This window comes from Triturus cristatus, chromosome 7 (assembly GCF_964204655.1).
Source record: "Triturus cristatus chromosome 7, aTriCri1.1, whole genome shotgun sequence".
NCBI lineage: Eukaryota > Metazoa > Chordata > Amphibia > Caudata > Salamandridae > Triturus > Triturus cristatus.
Genome location: NC_140590.1, coordinates 290,789,408 through 290,805,575, shown reverse-complemented (window position 1 = coordinate 290,805,575; position 16,168 = coordinate 290,789,408). Strand labels below are relative to the sequence as shown.

Sequence of the window (16,168 nt, the reverse complement as noted above, 5' to 3'; positions counted from 1 at the left end):
TAGACCATCTTCAGGACAGTTAATAATTGCACAAAGAAAACCCCTATATAAACATAATACAAATAATTACATTAATGAATACATAACAATTGTAAAAAAATGTTTACATTCTAGACAACCCGTGTGTGGAGAGTGGTCTCTATATATTGATTTAATCAAAAAACTAATTAAATACTGCATAGCAGCAAAACTAAATTGAATATGGAAATTTACCATATTTAGGTATATTGAAGACCTATTTAAAAAAAATTTTTATAAACTTGATGTCATGACTAAAGGATCTTATAGAACTCATCTTAACTTACATTCATTTTAAGTTATGAAAATTTGATCAACATAAAAGTAATTGCTTACTTTGTGAATTCGGGAAGAGTGAACAGCTCAATCTTCGTTTTTATATGTTTTTGCCAAACCGTATTAGTTGAATCTATAGCCAAAATTAAAGAGCACTGCATTAGATATATATGCACGACAACACAGAAACAAAGGAGGGAGGGAAAGGCCTTGAAGTAACTCCTACCTAGTTATTGACAAAGTAACTCCTACATGGAGATTCATATGTGAGAGATCCTCGTTTCTTCTGAGGTCCTTTTACTGTGAACACAGAAAGTAAACCAAGTTGACTCGTGTGTTACTTCTGTTTAAATTTATAAAATTCGACATCAAAATTTAATCCAAAGTAACAGAGTATTAGCTGATGCTAGGAGAATTCTGTTAGGTGAGTTATACACACCTCTACATCACTAAGAATCTACATTCGTCATCGTTTAAATCTCGGGATAAGAACTTGAAAGATCAAAGAATATTGATGCATTGCTAGTGGCTACCCTCTGTATAATGACAGTTACGTATCAACTGGAGGGGTAATTGGTAATATGAGCACTCAACGGAATGTCGATAACTGCCCGGAAACCATTTAAAGAGAGCAGAAACGCCTCTCTACCCGGAAATAGAATAGGCTCAAATTTAATTAATAGAATACAATGCAGTGTCACACTATTCATGAATTTTAACCAGTTTATTTAAAACCCACTATGGATGGTTCTATCTTACTAAATACAGTAACGGATTTTCGATATACAAATTTAACCTTGCGCCTAACACAGCCCTTCAGTGTAGCGCAAAGTATCGTGTCATATTTCACATCTAAGTTCAATAAGGTGAGGACATCAATATTTAAAGTACAGTTTACCAGCCCACCCAAACATTGCAAATTAGTGCTACCTCCTGTGGACCCGCTTCGTATAAACGAGCAGGGACTATCTCTAACTATCGTCGTGGTCAACTTACTTTTTAGGTTTTCAATCAGATTCAAAAAAAAAAAAAAAACTCCGCCGCAGTCGGGAACGCCTAACCTAACCCGACTGGAACACCTGTTTTTAAAGCTACCTAATTGGTGGGCGGTCCTATTACGTGTTGGGGGATTGGGTACACCGGGTGAACGCGGCGGCCATTATTAAACTACTGGATAGACTGAATGGATCACATTATAACGTGATATTGATAATCTCCATAAAATTATACATTGCCCCACTTCAGAGAAGAATCACGTATTCAGGACCAGATAATTATTCATGATCTAGTTGTATGGTAGAGGTTTCAAACTACCGTAGTCTTCGTGTTTACTCATTTTTCTACTGGACCTATGTCTAGATGGCGGCCATCTTGAACTGCGCTACAGTTATTAAATCGTGTTAGGATCAATGAAGGGGAGCTAAGGAAGACTTTACAGTATAAATGTGTTTGTATTAGGAACGAGAGTAAACCACGGCTTAATATACAATTATAATGAAGCCAGAGGATCATGAAAGTCCCGAGTACTATTCCTTGAGACTGAACCGTTCCGAAATCAATTAGCTTGACTATGGCAAATACATAATGTCTGAATACCTGAATATCACTGACAAAAAGAATCAACAAGACGTAATCATTAAACTTCGCAATTCAAATATATGACATCTATTGTACAAAACATACAAAGCATAATATCTTCATATTTTAACATCCATTACTAGTCTCAATGCACGCGCATTGTATTGTGCATCGTATCGTTTTCGTTGTTACATGCATATGATGCGGGAACATATTCCAGGTGTTATGTAAGACAATCACATATTTTTTACATCTCACAAAGCAATCGGCATGGCTAATCAAATAGTTTACTCAGATTGTTAACAATATACATATTGCAAATTCGCCTATAGTACTCAGCACACACATTTTGACAAGAATGGATACTGTTGTCGTTAGATGAAATAACGAGCTGAGGTGATGCTCAAAGATTATTTCTACCATGAAGAAAGTCAAAAGTTGCCCTGGTAATTGTAGTTGATACATAATCACAGGGCAAGTGTGTTGAATACCTAAGTATAAGTCGATGAACTTAGGGATGCAGATCATTGGGACAGTATCATTGTTACAGATCATGCTAGTTGTTGTGTCAACCGTCATGGGAGAAACGGTTTACACCAGGCAAGATAAAGTATGCCATTCGGTTGCTGAATTCAGACCTTGTTTGATATTGTCCGTGCGACAAATCCAACGGTTCTCTCTCATTGTTAATATCTGATCAACATTTGTTTGTCTAATTGTGGGTTGAATCTGATTGAAAACCTAAAAAGTAAGTTGACCACGACGATAGTTAGAGATAGTCCCTGCTCGTTTATACGAAGCGGGTCCACAGGAGGTAGCACTAATTTGCAATGTTTGGGTGGGCTGGTAAACTGTACTTTAAATATTGATGTCCTCACCTTATTGAACTTAGATGTGAAATATGACACGATACTTTGCGCTACACTGAAGGGCTGTGTTAGGCGCAAGGTTAAATTTGTATATCGAAAATCCGTTACTGTATTTAGTAAGATAGAACCATCCATAGTGGGTTTTAAATAAACTGGTTAAAATTCATGAATAGTGTGACACTGCATTGTATTCTATTAATTAAATTTGAGCCTATTCTATTTCCGGGTAGAGAGGCGTTTCTGCTCTCTTTAAATGGTTTCCGGGCAGTTATCGACATTCCGTTGAGTGCTCATATTACCAATTACCCCTCCAGTTGATACGTAACTGTCATTATACAGAGGGTAGCCACTAGCAATGCATCAATATTCTTTGATCTTTCAAGTTCTTATCCCGAGATTTAAACGATGACGAATGTAGATTCTTAGTGATGTAGAGGTGTGTATAACTCACCTAACAGAATTCTCCTAGCATCAGCTAATACTCTGTTACTTTGGATTAAATTTTGATGTCGAATTTTATAAATTTAAACAGAAGTAACACACGAGTCAACTTGGTTTACTTTCTGTGTTCACAGTAAAAGGACCTCAGAAGAAACGAGGATCTCTCACATATCAATCTCCATGTAGGAGTTACTTTGTCAATAACTAGGTAGGAGTTACTTCAAGGCCTTTCCCTCCCTCCTTTGTTTCTGTGTTGTCGTGCATATATATCTAATGCAGTGCTCTTTAATTTTGGCTATAGATTCAACTAATACGGTTTGGCAAAAACATATAAAAACGAAGATTGAGCTGTTCACTCTTCCCGAATTCACAAAGTAAGCAATTACTTTTATGTTGATCAAATTTTCATAACTTAAAATGAATGTAAGTTAAGATGAGTTCTATAAGATCCTTTAGTCATGACATCAAGTTTATAAAAAAATTTTTTAAATAGGTCTTCAATATACCTAAATATGGTAAATTTCCATATTCAATTTAGTTTTGCTGCTATGCAGTATTTAATTAGTTTTTTGATTAAATCAATATATAGAGACCACTCTCCACACACGGGTTGTCTAGAATGTAAAAAATTTTTTACAATTGTTATGTATTCATTAATGTAATTATTTGTATTATGTTTATATAGGGGTTTTCTTTGTGCAATTATTAACTGTCCTGAAGATGGTCTAACGGACTTCTGCCACCAAGACCGAAACGTCGACACCATCATCTAATTCCGCATTATTTGATAATTACAGCTGATTTCTTTTCATTTATGAAATTAATCTCTGTTAAAATTACCTGGAAATAGATGTTTCTTGATGAAATGTGGATTTAAGCTAACCCATCTTTCATGTTATATTGCTTGAAATTTATTGTTCCTTTGTGTATCCCCCTTATTTTGATTTTCGATTGATATATAAAAAGACTTGTGTTTTATTCACAATCATTCCCGTGTGTGTACTTTTTATCTTTGATAAGTTCTTGACAAACATTTATTGTATGTGTATAATTGATCTAAAATACACTTTCAATCTTAATTACAAAGAAATAGAACTAAGTAACCTCAAGTAAAATCCCTTGTTGGCAATCTCACTATATCAAGATCTTAAGGTAGCATGTGCATCAAAAGATCAGAAAAAATTTGGGACATTTTTCAATGGAAAAGGGGTGAGATCACTGACAGCCCGCATAACTAGGTCGCCCAGAGTTCTTGGGTTGATTATTTCAAGCCACAGTATGCAAAAGGAGCCGAGGACGATAGTGAGCTCCATCAGGACATGATGTTTAATAACAAATCCGTTTTTAGTGTTGAGGAGGTTGATAGGGCGCTTGATCTAGTAACCCAGGGACACGCCCCAGGCATGGACTGCATCCCAGCTGACTTATTTACGAATGATAGGCAAAGATGGCGGGTATACATTGTCTATTTAGCTAATGCTATAGCCCAAGGGATGGCTGTCCCTCAGTCCAGGAAAGGTGCTGAAATTGTGCCCGTATACAAAAAGGGGGACAAAACATTAGCATGTAATTATAGGCCCATTAGTTTGATTGATTCTATTCAAAAAATTATGGGCCGTCTGGTCTTGGGAAAAATCCAGACCTGGATGGAGGATAGTAATATATTGAGTCCTCTCCAGGCCAGTTTTCGTCCCAAGACTAGCACCGTAGACCAGGTTTTCAGGTTCATGGTCCTCTATTGGAGGACAGTGGTTCTGGAAAAAGGGGTTTTGTATGCAGTATTCATCGACCTGCGGGCGGCTTTTGATTTGGTCCCGCGCGGCAAGCTGTGGCGGGTACTGGAGGGGCTGGGGATAGCCCCAGAGTTGTTGACATTGGTCGTCCGCTTACATGAGGACAATTTTGCCCGGGTGCGGTGGGGACGACAGGGGGAGGTTACGGATGCCTTCCCCGTTGAGCGGGGAGTGCGGCAGGACTGTGTCTTGGCACCGACCCTGTTCTCGCTCTTCGTGAACGGGGTGGCTGATTTTCTCTCCCGGGTCCCCACGGATGCCCCGGCCATGGCTGGTAATCGTGTTCCGGTCCTCATGTTCGCGGACGATACTCTGTTAATCTCAAAAACACCTAGTGGTCTCCAGCTGACCCTCCGGCGCTTTGAAGAATTCTGCTTGTTGCGTGGCCTAGAAATAAATGTTGCCAAGACAAAGTTTATGGTCCTTAATGGACCTAAACCTTGTAAGTCTTATAAATCTTTCAGAGGAACCATCCTTATGAATGGCTCCCCATTAGAGCAGGTCGACGCATTTACCTATCTGAGGGTCACGCTGCAGAAGGATATGTGCTGGAAAAGCCAAATAGATTTGGCTATATTGAAGTACCAGCAACAGGCAGGTTTCCTTTTAAAAAGATTCAAAACTTCACAGACTCAACCAATTAGACCATTCCTCGAGATGTATGGGATGAAGATTCTTAGCTCGGCCCTTTATGGGTCTGAGCTATGGGGGTTTGAAAATTTAAAATGCCTGACACACTAGTGGAAAATGAGTTTATTCGGAAAGCCACTGGTGTCCCGCAAAGTAACCCCCTGATACCACTATTCTGGGACCTTGGTTTGAAAACGCTCCAAGATACAGCTTATTTACGTCCACTGCTGTTTGGCGCAGGGTATGGACTACCGAGGAGCACAAGCATTATGCCTTGGGTTTGAAGGAAATCATGGAAAAGGATTCCTCTGATAAGATATATTGGTTGAGGTCAATAAGATCGCTCTTAGATAGATTGGGAATGGGGGACTTATGGGAAGATCCTCAAAATGCGGTTTTCCCTTAAAAAAACCAATGAAGATCAAATATTGGGAACTTATCTGTTCTGACTTAACTTTTAAAGGGTGTTCTTCCCACCTTACAGGCAGATTTTTGGAATTCAAGGTTTACCCAAAATTGGAATTGTATTGGGGCCTGATTGAGAAACCATATGATCGTAAGCTCTATTTCCAATTTAGGGCAGGTACGCTTCTGATCCGATCATTTACAACTCAATGGGCTGGAGCGTCTCACGATAAATGCCCAAAGTGCAGGGACAAGAGTGAATCTTTGAGCCATTTTATGTTTTTTTACCCCCTTTACAATTTACCACGGAAGAAATGGGTAACACCTATTTTTCGCCAGATTGGAACTCGAAGGCATGAAGAGGCTATGCGAATTTTGTGTTCTGACCCAAGCCCGGCAATTGCAATAGCCATGGCAAAATTTATAAAGTGGGCTTGGGTAATCCGGACAAAACTGATAAGCCCCTAAAGTGCCCACTGAATATGCATAGCCCCTGATCAAGCAACATTTTCATTTTAGGATGCATTGCTGCATTGTTACTTAAACTAAGGGATGGTGACATATTGCTGTACAAATCTGAAAACTGTTTGTTTTATACTTGATTTTAAAGAGATTGGCTCATTTAACATGTATAGAGCTTAATCATGTTTTAGGTACTTATATAAATCTGTAATGATTTTTTGTATTTTAGTTTGTATTTTTGTAAATGATTTTTATATATTACTTTTATGACTTAATTGTCGAATAAAGTTTTGGAACAGTTCAATTGCAGTTGTCTGGGAATCCCTACTGGGCTGTCTGACACGAGAAAGCCCACGCCAAGTGATGGGTCTTGTACATAATACGAGATATTGCTTGTCGACTGTTTTATCCGGGACGAAGGTGGGGACTCACACTGACATGGCATTAGTGTACTTCCTCCAGTGTGTTCGAAACGAGACAGTACACTACAGCGGAGTGTGTGGCATGGAAAATTGTGAATCATATCTTGCCCGGACATGAGAACGTGCACGTGTTCCATCTTGTTCCGCCAATTGGAAAGCGCGCGTCCAGTGTTGTAGCTGGCATGGCATGAGAACGTGCACTGGCACTCTGCGAGTAACTTGAGAAAGTGTACCGCAGTGGGTCTGACGTAAGCATGGTACTGAATCTTGATAAACTGCTGACTCGAGAAAGTGCATGTCCAGTCCTGTATCTCCTTGATGTGAGAAAGTGTGGCGTTTTTGTCTCCGAAATGAGAAAGTGCGCATATAGCTTTTTATCTCCTCAACCTGAAAAAGCGTATCCAAGTGTGGCTTTTGTCCCTGACATCAGAGAGCGTGCGTGCTGATATATCTGGCATGCGAAACTAGTGCACGCGCACTGGCGTGTGTAACATGAGAAAGCAGAGCACCAGTGGGTGTGAAATAAGCATACTTCCGCCATTGTGCCAAAAACGAAACTCCACGAGAAAGCCCCCATCTAGTGTTTTATCTACCCGGCCTGATAAAGCCACTTCCTGTGCTGCATTTCTCCGACATGAGAAAGAGTAACCCGGCGTGGCTGCTGTCTCCGACACGAGACAGTCCCGTGCAGTCTTGTACCTGTCAGGAAAAGTTCACTCCCACTGACGTATCTGACATGAAGGGTACCCCCACTGTCTATTGGAGGTGAGACGTGTGCTTGTTCTGAGTTCTTCTGTTGATGCTACAACAGAACATGTCCATTCATTTTCTGAAAACTCTTCTGTTCTGCGCACGACTGCAGACCATGGACACATTCCATGGACACGGTCAAATGGAGCGCACTCGCAAATTGCAGGTATTGTAAATGGTTCCTGAATTCGTTTAACTTCTTTTTCTTGTATGGCGTAAAGTCGTTTTCACGAACTGTACATCAAACACTATAATAGTAATGGTACTTTGATTTTTGTATAGCGCTGTGTACGAAGTTTGCCGTTTCCCAGTTCTGTAAATAAAAGGTGCAGAATGTACCCGATTTATTGTATTATTATTTTGCGTGGGTCTTAAGAGCTCTGTAGACACACGAGCACCGTCCGGTTGTTCCTGCGTGGCGATTGTCACCGCGGACTGCCTCCGATCTGCAAATGTACAAACTACAACCAAAAGCAATAGAATTACGCGCACATTTCGCAACTGGTATAGTTTAAGCAGATGGTTCTTTATCTTTGTAATTCAAATGCATTTTAAAGTGATACTTAACCATCATCCACGGTAATGGGACACAGCCATACCTCCCTGCAATTTAACTGGGGTTTTGCTCAAACTACCCCCCCCCCCCCCCCCCCCCCCCCCAAAAAAAGTTAACTAGGAGACCACAAACTCCAGATACTAACATTATTATTTGGTCTGCTCCCCTATAATTTAATTAACGACACATTATAGGGTGTCAAAAGAAAAAGTAGCCGAAAATCCAGAGCTTCTGCGGTTGAAAGCAATTTTTATTCCAGTAACCCTCAGTAGAAAAGCTTTCCTATGACAGCTTGCTTCAGTGCAGTTGTGTTACATAATTGTTTCTCTAGCTCCACCTCATGGCACAGAATGGAATTCGGTCACATATCTATTGAATCCAGTCACGCTAGTTAGCATGCATCTCATTGAAAAGAATGCTTCATCTGACATATTAAGACCACGAAAGGCAATTATACTTGCATGCCAATCTTTGTAAATGCAGATCACTATTCCCTGGCCTTCATTTACTGCCATGATGTCTATGCTTTCCTATGGGCATTAGGACATTTCTTGTAAAACTAAACTTAAAGAAGCGTCAATGTTAAAAGGTGTGTGTATAGTGGCACAAACACAAACCTTTAAAGAAATTCAAGGCTTTACCTTAACCTTAGCTTCTACGTTATCACTTGTATAAATACAATTTGAACGGGAAGCTAAGTATGTTGAGTATGTAGGAATTTGTATAATTGAGTGAGCAATGCATTGGAGTAAGATTGAATTCAAATAGTAGCCGAGTAATTGTTTCTTTTTGTGTAAAGGTGTTGATATGTGTTGTATGGGTTGTGAAGCTTGTATGTTTGTGAATGTGTTTCAGAATGAAGACTGATTAGGGGGTTTGTTTTATGGAATGGAGTGTGTGTGTGGATGCTGCTAGTTAGCAGTTTTTTGTGCTCTGTCTTGTGTTTTAACTAGTTTTGGGTTCGGCCAATTTGCAATGCTTTTCTTTGAATTTTCTAACATTACACATATTATACATTGTATAATGTATTGCATGTGTAAAAACATGTTGTCTTTGGAAAGAGTGTATGGCAAAATGTGTCAGGTGCACAGCCGTTATAACTGCCGGCCGGTTTCATAACCAATGAAAATCTCGAAAAAAATATGAAATTCGTAAGGTGAGCTCCCACTCCCTGTGTACTCGTTAAACTTTAATACCTATTCGCACATAATGTATGTATTTACAGTACACAATGTACAATTTCATTAAATATGGATATGGCTCATACTTTCAAGGACAAAAATGTGTTAAAATACAGTGCAACACACTATCATAAACAGCGAGATAGACATATATGACTCCTTGAAGTGTCCTGTTGTGGGCAAAAATCATGGGAACCGGCTATTATGCCCATTTAAAACCACTAGTATAACCTTCATAATCCCGTCCCCCTGATATGCCTCAGTGAAAAAATATTTGTAAAAAGATTTTAATTCTTGATTTGTGTTTTTGTATCTTTAGAGATGTAATTTAGCTTGGGTAGGAAATTGCTGAGCCGGGCCAAATTTTTCTGGACAACATTTTTGAAAATGGTAGCTGTGTTGCAGTGATATGTAATAGTTCAGGAACCATGTGGCCTTTATACTTAATTTTGGGGTCAATACATAGGTTTTGGGGGTCAAGTAGTCTTATACTAACAGAAAAAACTCCTCAGAGCAACCCTTCCAACATTTTCCTAAATGGCGGCTATTATAGCTGAAGAAGAGACATATATAGGAAGGAAACCAATAATAATTATTTTTAACCCGTTTATCTATACACCAAACAATGTTTATGATCTGAATATGAAAAAGTTTATCACTCCTGTTTTAGACACATTTACATAGTTCACTCTGTTTGTTTCGGTAATCACTCGTGGTACATTTGTAGAATGTTGAACATTAGAGAAGAGCATATCGACAGAGCATCTTTTTGAACCACAGGTTTTGCAAGTACAGGTAGGTGTAAGTTCTATGGGTAGAATATCTTCCCAGCCAAATTCACACGGATCTTTCGCTACATATGCATGATCCAAAACATTTACACATCTTCTGATTAAGTACAACGCTCTTTTAATGTGTACATGCACAGAATTTGATGTTGGCTGAAGGTCACTTAGTGGGACTGATCTCTTGAACACACTGTACCGAAGTTTGTCAAATGTGTGACAGTCCGAACTTGTTTTTAGCAAACATACAAAGTATTTTTCTACGTCTTTAAAGTCACATTCTTCTTCTGTCTCAGTAAATCCTTTTAGAAACTTTGCAGGTTCAGCAGCTAAAGCTCCAGGCTTTGTTCCAACTTTGCTCATAGTGTCATCACCCGTAACAATATGTGGCTTTATAAAAACACTGAGCATCTCTGGGTCAATTTTATTTTACAGAATATGAAGCAGGATTAAGTGTCTTTTCTCGCCTATTCCATGACGTATCGATAACTCTGACAATCCTTTACTTATGAACATTGCAGCAAATCTAATTAGCACATTAATAACATCAGTGCCATTTGACAGTACAATGACTCGATTGGAACCATTTCGAACAGCCCACTCATCATGTGGCACAACACGAAGGTCAGCTTCCTCCAATTTGCTGTTAACTTCTTGAACAATATGATTTGTACCTTTTGAATATATCCCCGCCAGCACCAACTCCTCATTGACAATCATTCCACTTGCAATAATTGGAAATTCAGTGTTCACTAACGCATCAGCAATGTTAACGTCTGCAAGTTCATCTTGTTTGATGTTGTTGACCAAAGTTAGTCAAGTAGCACAGGTATAGGTGTCTACATTTTGATGCAGTCAAGGTCAATTGTTCCACGTGTAAACATTCATCTGATTCTCTTACATTCTTTGACAGATAGTTCAAGATAACTGTCAAAGACAATGTGCAGTTCTTGCAAGGTGCACAGTGACTTTGATATCTGTAGAACAGTCTGAAAGACCTCTCTGAGGTTTTGCATGGATTAAATCTTGACTTCGCAATTGTGACATATAGTCTACAACAACGGCAGTTTTCAATGAAGACACCTTGTCGAATTGAAATTCTTCAGGTGAATTTTTTTCCCGAGCTTTTGTACGAGTTTGGGCTTCACTGGTTTGGTTGCAGCAACTCCATCAAATAATGCGTTAGTTCAGAGAAGATCATGCGACATGATGTCCTTCATAAATTCACCCATTTCTTTTGCTACATCTATGTAAATGTGTTTGTACTTGTATAGCGCACTGCCACTCCCAACGGGGGCATCCTGGCGCTTTTATACAGCTGTGGAACCCTTCCTGGCCTTTCCCTGTGAAATGTCCACTCCTGGGCATCCCCATGGTGAAGACGGGCATCCCAGCGCTGCTGGGGCCGTTGTGGAGATTAAGCAAGCTATTGCCCAGAGTTGCAGCGTGGGAACCATGATTAGAATAGGCACCGAGGCGAGAATTATCAGGTCCGAGGAAATTGAATCCAAGACCCGCCGAGGCGGGGGATTGAACTCTGGTCCCAGGCCAGAACTCTGCATCAGGGTCTGCCGCTCTAACCATTGAGCCACACTTCTCCACTCTGTGTGTTTGGGAAAGGTTTTTTGTAACCTGTTTAGTAGTGGCTAGTTGAATGAAACTCTTACTATGGCAATTAAAACGTGGAAGTTTAGCTTTAGTGATTATGTCAAACAGCTTTTTCTCTTTCAATGCAAATCTCTCCTGCTTCAGTTCTGCTTATTTTGACCCCAGGACATCTAGTAGACACGTCCCACGGAGTTGTGTAGTAGCACAGGCTCAGTCATTTTTTAATTTTTTTTATTTCAAATAGTTTTTATTGAAACTTTTGCGAAATGAAACACAAAAGGCAAGGAGAAAATGGACATAAGGAACATAAGTACCAAACAGAAAATAAGTGAAATGAGCAGTAAGAGATGCAGGCGGGTATTGGCGAGGATCTCAGTCGTTCTCTAGAATTGTAATATCAAAATGTATGTTAAACATTCCTGTGACAATAGAGACAATAATAAGATAATGATATGTTGAAAAGCATGAATTTCAATACAGTGGTTCGCCCTCCAGGATGTGAGTATCTCCGTCCAAACTGCTTATTGAAAAGTCTGCTGTACCAATAATGAAACGATGTAGTAAAGTAAAATAAAACCAATGGCTTGCTGTAAGGTTCCAAGGGTGTATTGAGAGAGAGAGAGACAACTGTGGCAGATCTTCAAGATGAGTGTGATGTATTGGGTGGTGCGTGTCTTGAAGAGGTCGATTCTCTAGGGGCCTCACGGAGGCTTATAAATGAAGGAGGATGAGTCCATGACCTTCCACATTTTTCTGTGATTTGCACTCATGGAGGAGAGCTGTAGGACAGTGTTATCAGCACCTTTCAGGAAAAGACATTCCTGTCAGATCTTGAAGTTGATTTGTTTGAAGTTCTTCCAGTTGCCCAGGATTATTTTGCACGCTAAGATGAGTATTAAGTCAAGTAGATCTAGTTTGTTGTCGTTGCGTATTTGTGGGTGTAAGTATCCTAGCAAAATATCTGAGAGTTCTCTGTTCAGTTTGATGTGTACAGTGTGTTTTATGTATTCATAAATCTTATCCCAGAACGGTTGCAAGATCGGGCAATAAAATAGCATATGTGGGAGGTCCCCTGTGTGGGATTCACAGTTCCAGCATAAGGGAGATTGAATAAGGTTAAGCCTGTTGAATAAGGTTAAGCCTGTGTAGTTTAGCTGGAGTCCAGTAAGCTCTATTTATAATCATGTACTTAGTTTGGGAGAGTATGGGAAAAACATTGTTCCTAAAGGGAGTCATATGTAAGCGTTCCCTGTTAAATTCTCTACATGTGGAGTTGGGCTCTGCTTCCCATTTCTTTTCGTTGACTGTAAGGTTCTTACATGGTTTGGATAGGAGTAGTTTACATATGTTGGAAACTGCATGGCCGTTTTTGAGGAGCTGCGACAGTCTATTGGGCAGAGAGGGATCGACTAGTTTTATAGGGTGTTTTGACATTTGGACTTTAGGTTTCAAGAATTTGTACAGGTCCATGCTAGTCAGATCCTTCTCAGTTTGTAGTTTGGAAAATGGTTTAGGGGAGTAGTCCTTATATCAGTCTTGTTTAAAGTTAACACCTTTCTTTGACCAGTCTTGCCTAAAGATTAGGTTGTTACCTATTCTTAATTTGGGGTCATACCAAATTGCGTTCATGTTGGCATTGCCGAGTTTGGTAGCAGAGTGTTTTTCTAAACGTAGAAGCGCCTGCTTTGTGTTTTGGATAATATATATGTTGTAGGAAGGACATGTGCTTTGTCATGATGGCAGGGAGGGGGATATTCTTAATTAGGTGTGTTTTGACTTCCAGCCATATGGGACGATAATGTGGGTTCTCAACAAACCATGCTGCTCCTTGTTTGCACAGGAAGGCTGTTTGGTAACGTCTAAAGTTGGAGAGAACTATACCTCCTTTCTTTTTTGTCTCTTTGAGTTTTACCAGCGAAATCCTATTTTTTTTCCCTTGCCACATAAAATTGGTGAAGGCGTTGTCAGTCTTTCTTAAGAAGTCTTCTGATTAAGTCATCGGGAGCATACTAATGAGGTAATTAATTAGTGGGGATATCATCATTTTAATTCTTTCTTTCCTTCCCCACCATGATAGAAATTGTGGTGACCATCCGTCCAGTAGATCAGAGATTTTCTTAAAGGTGGATATTGTGTTCTCGTGTAGTGTAGTTCTGAGGTCAATGGTGAATAATAGTCCTAGTTATTTAATTGGCCCTGGTTGCCATGACAATCCTGTATCTCCTAGGATATCCTTACTGCCCAGGGAGTTTAGAAGTTTAACTTCTTTTTTATCTCTATTAAGCGTGTAGCCTGAGACTTCAGAGAACTCCTGTATTGTGTTCATAAGGGCTGGTATAGCAGTCTAAGCCTCTCTAGTGATGATCAAGACATCATCTCCATAAGTGGCCACTTTGAAGATAGTATTGCCAAATTCTAACCCCAGGATTTCTATGTTTTCCCTCAAATGTTGGAGGAACGGCTCTATAGCTAATAGGAAAAGTGATGGGGAGAGAGTGCATCCTTGCCTGGTGCCTTGACTTAATGAGAGAGAGGGGGAAATTGTTCCACCCGCTCTTACTTTGGCTCTAGGTTCATGATATAGTGCCATGATCATTTGTATCAGTGGATTACCCAAGTTGAATTTTTCTAGTATCACACGCAGGAAAGCCCAGTCAACTTTATCAAACGCTTTTTCGGAGTCTAGGGTGATCGCACCAGTAGGGGAGACGATCTGTTTAGCTTTTTCAATTGCATGGCAAAACATTCTGGTGTTATCGCTAGAGAGCCTATGTGTAAGGAAACATGGATGGATGTGTTTACTAATATGTTTATGCAGATGGATGGACAATATCATGGCGTATATTTTGCAGTCAAGGTTTATTAGTTATATCGGCCTATAATCTTTTGTGAGGAGCTTGTCTTTCTCTACTTTTGATGGGACTGTTATGATTGCTTCTGCTGGGGTGCCTGTGCTTTTGCCTGTGTTTGCAAATTAGTAGAATAGGCTCAAGAGGGGTTGTCTTAACTGGCAGGCAAATGTTTTGAAGAAGAGTGTATTGTAACCGTCCGGGCCTGGGGCTTTACCTAATTTTAGCTTTTTAATGGCGACGTCTACTTCATGGAGGGTAATAGGGCCATTGATGGAGCTCATTTCTTCATCAGATAAGGAGTTGAGTGTGATATTTTCAAGAAATTCTTTAATCTTCGAGGGCTTCAGTTCCGTGTTTTGGCGTCATTTAATTGTTGGTAGAACATCCAAAATGTGTCAGCGATTTTGAGTGGATTAGTATGGATAGTACTGGTATTGTCTTTAATTGCATTGACGCTATTTTAAACTTGAGGTATGAGCCTAGGGATTTCCCGGCCTTATTAGCTTAAAGCTTTTTGTTTATTGACCCATACTCCTGCTTTGGTGCTAACAATCTTATTATATTTATATTTTTTGTTTTGTATATTGTTTAGCGTTTGTGGGTCCTTTTTAATTACATGGATTTTCTCTAGTTCCGAGACTTTCTTTTCCAGGGTGTGTAATTTCGCATTGGTCTCTTTGTTCATATTTGATTTAATTTTAATTATAACTACCCTTATCATGGATTTCAGTGACTCCCACCTGGTAAGGTGTGATGTCTCATTTTCCCTTTTTTCTTTCAAATAGTGTGTAATCGCTTCTTTAATAAGCACTTTGTTTTGTGCTGTGGTTAAAACGTCATCAGTAAATCTCCATAGTTGTTCTTTTAACGAACGTGTTAAGTCTGTAATGCATAGTGATATGCATGAGTGGTCTGAGATGACTCTCGGTTCTACAGTTGTTTGGTCAATTCTGCTAATTGAGTTCCCTGAAATCAAAAGATAGTCTATATGGGAGCATGAGTTATATGGATGGGAATAGAATATGTACTCCCTTCCTGTCGGGTTCTGTAATCTCCATGTGTCTATGGTATTGAATTTACTACAAAGTTTTATTAGTGTTTTATGCACTTTATTTGGTCTGAAATTGAAGCTTGAGTTCCTATCAAGGTTTGGATCCATTGGGAGGTTGAAATCCCCCTCCTATATGAGTGTGACTGAGTCGGGGATCTGATTAATCTGTTCTCCAATCTCTTCCCAAAACTCTAGTTCGTCATTTGTCGGGGTATAAATGTCAACTATGCAAAGTTCAGAGTTGTTCCTAGTTAGTTTTGTTATGATCCATCTTCCTTGCTTACCAGTAGTATGTGAAGCTACGTCTACTCTGGCTTTCCTAGGTATTAGTGTTAAAACACCATTCTTCTTGCGTACTGAAGCAGAGCCTGCTACATCTATGAATTGCTGACCTTTCAGAGATTGACAGTGTTGATGTCTAGTTTAGTTTCTTGTAGAAGGATTATGCCTGCCTTTTGTTTCTGGATATAATCGAAAATCTTTCTCCTCTT

At 39.5% G+C, this 16,168-nt stretch overlaps 1 protein-coding gene across 11 annotated transcripts in view; it reads left to right on the top strand.

Moving 5' to 3' along the window:
• The first annotated feature begins 7,303 nt into the window (after window positions 1-7,303).
• FLT3LG (fms related receptor tyrosine kinase 3 ligand) overlaps window positions 7,304-16,168 on the top strand; it is a 786,318-nt gene continuing 777,453 nt past the window's right edge. For 4 of the 11 annotated variants that reach the window (XM_085616318.1, XM_085616315.1, XM_085616313.1 and 1 more), the window contains exon 1: window positions 7,304-7,659. The gene's annotated coding sequence lies outside the window, so the exon portion shown is untranslated. Of the gene's footprint in view, window positions 7,811-16,168 lie in introns of all 11 variants that reach the window. The other 7 variants (XM_085616319.1, XM_085616316.1, XM_085616314.1 and 4 more) reach the window with 5 other exon arrangements.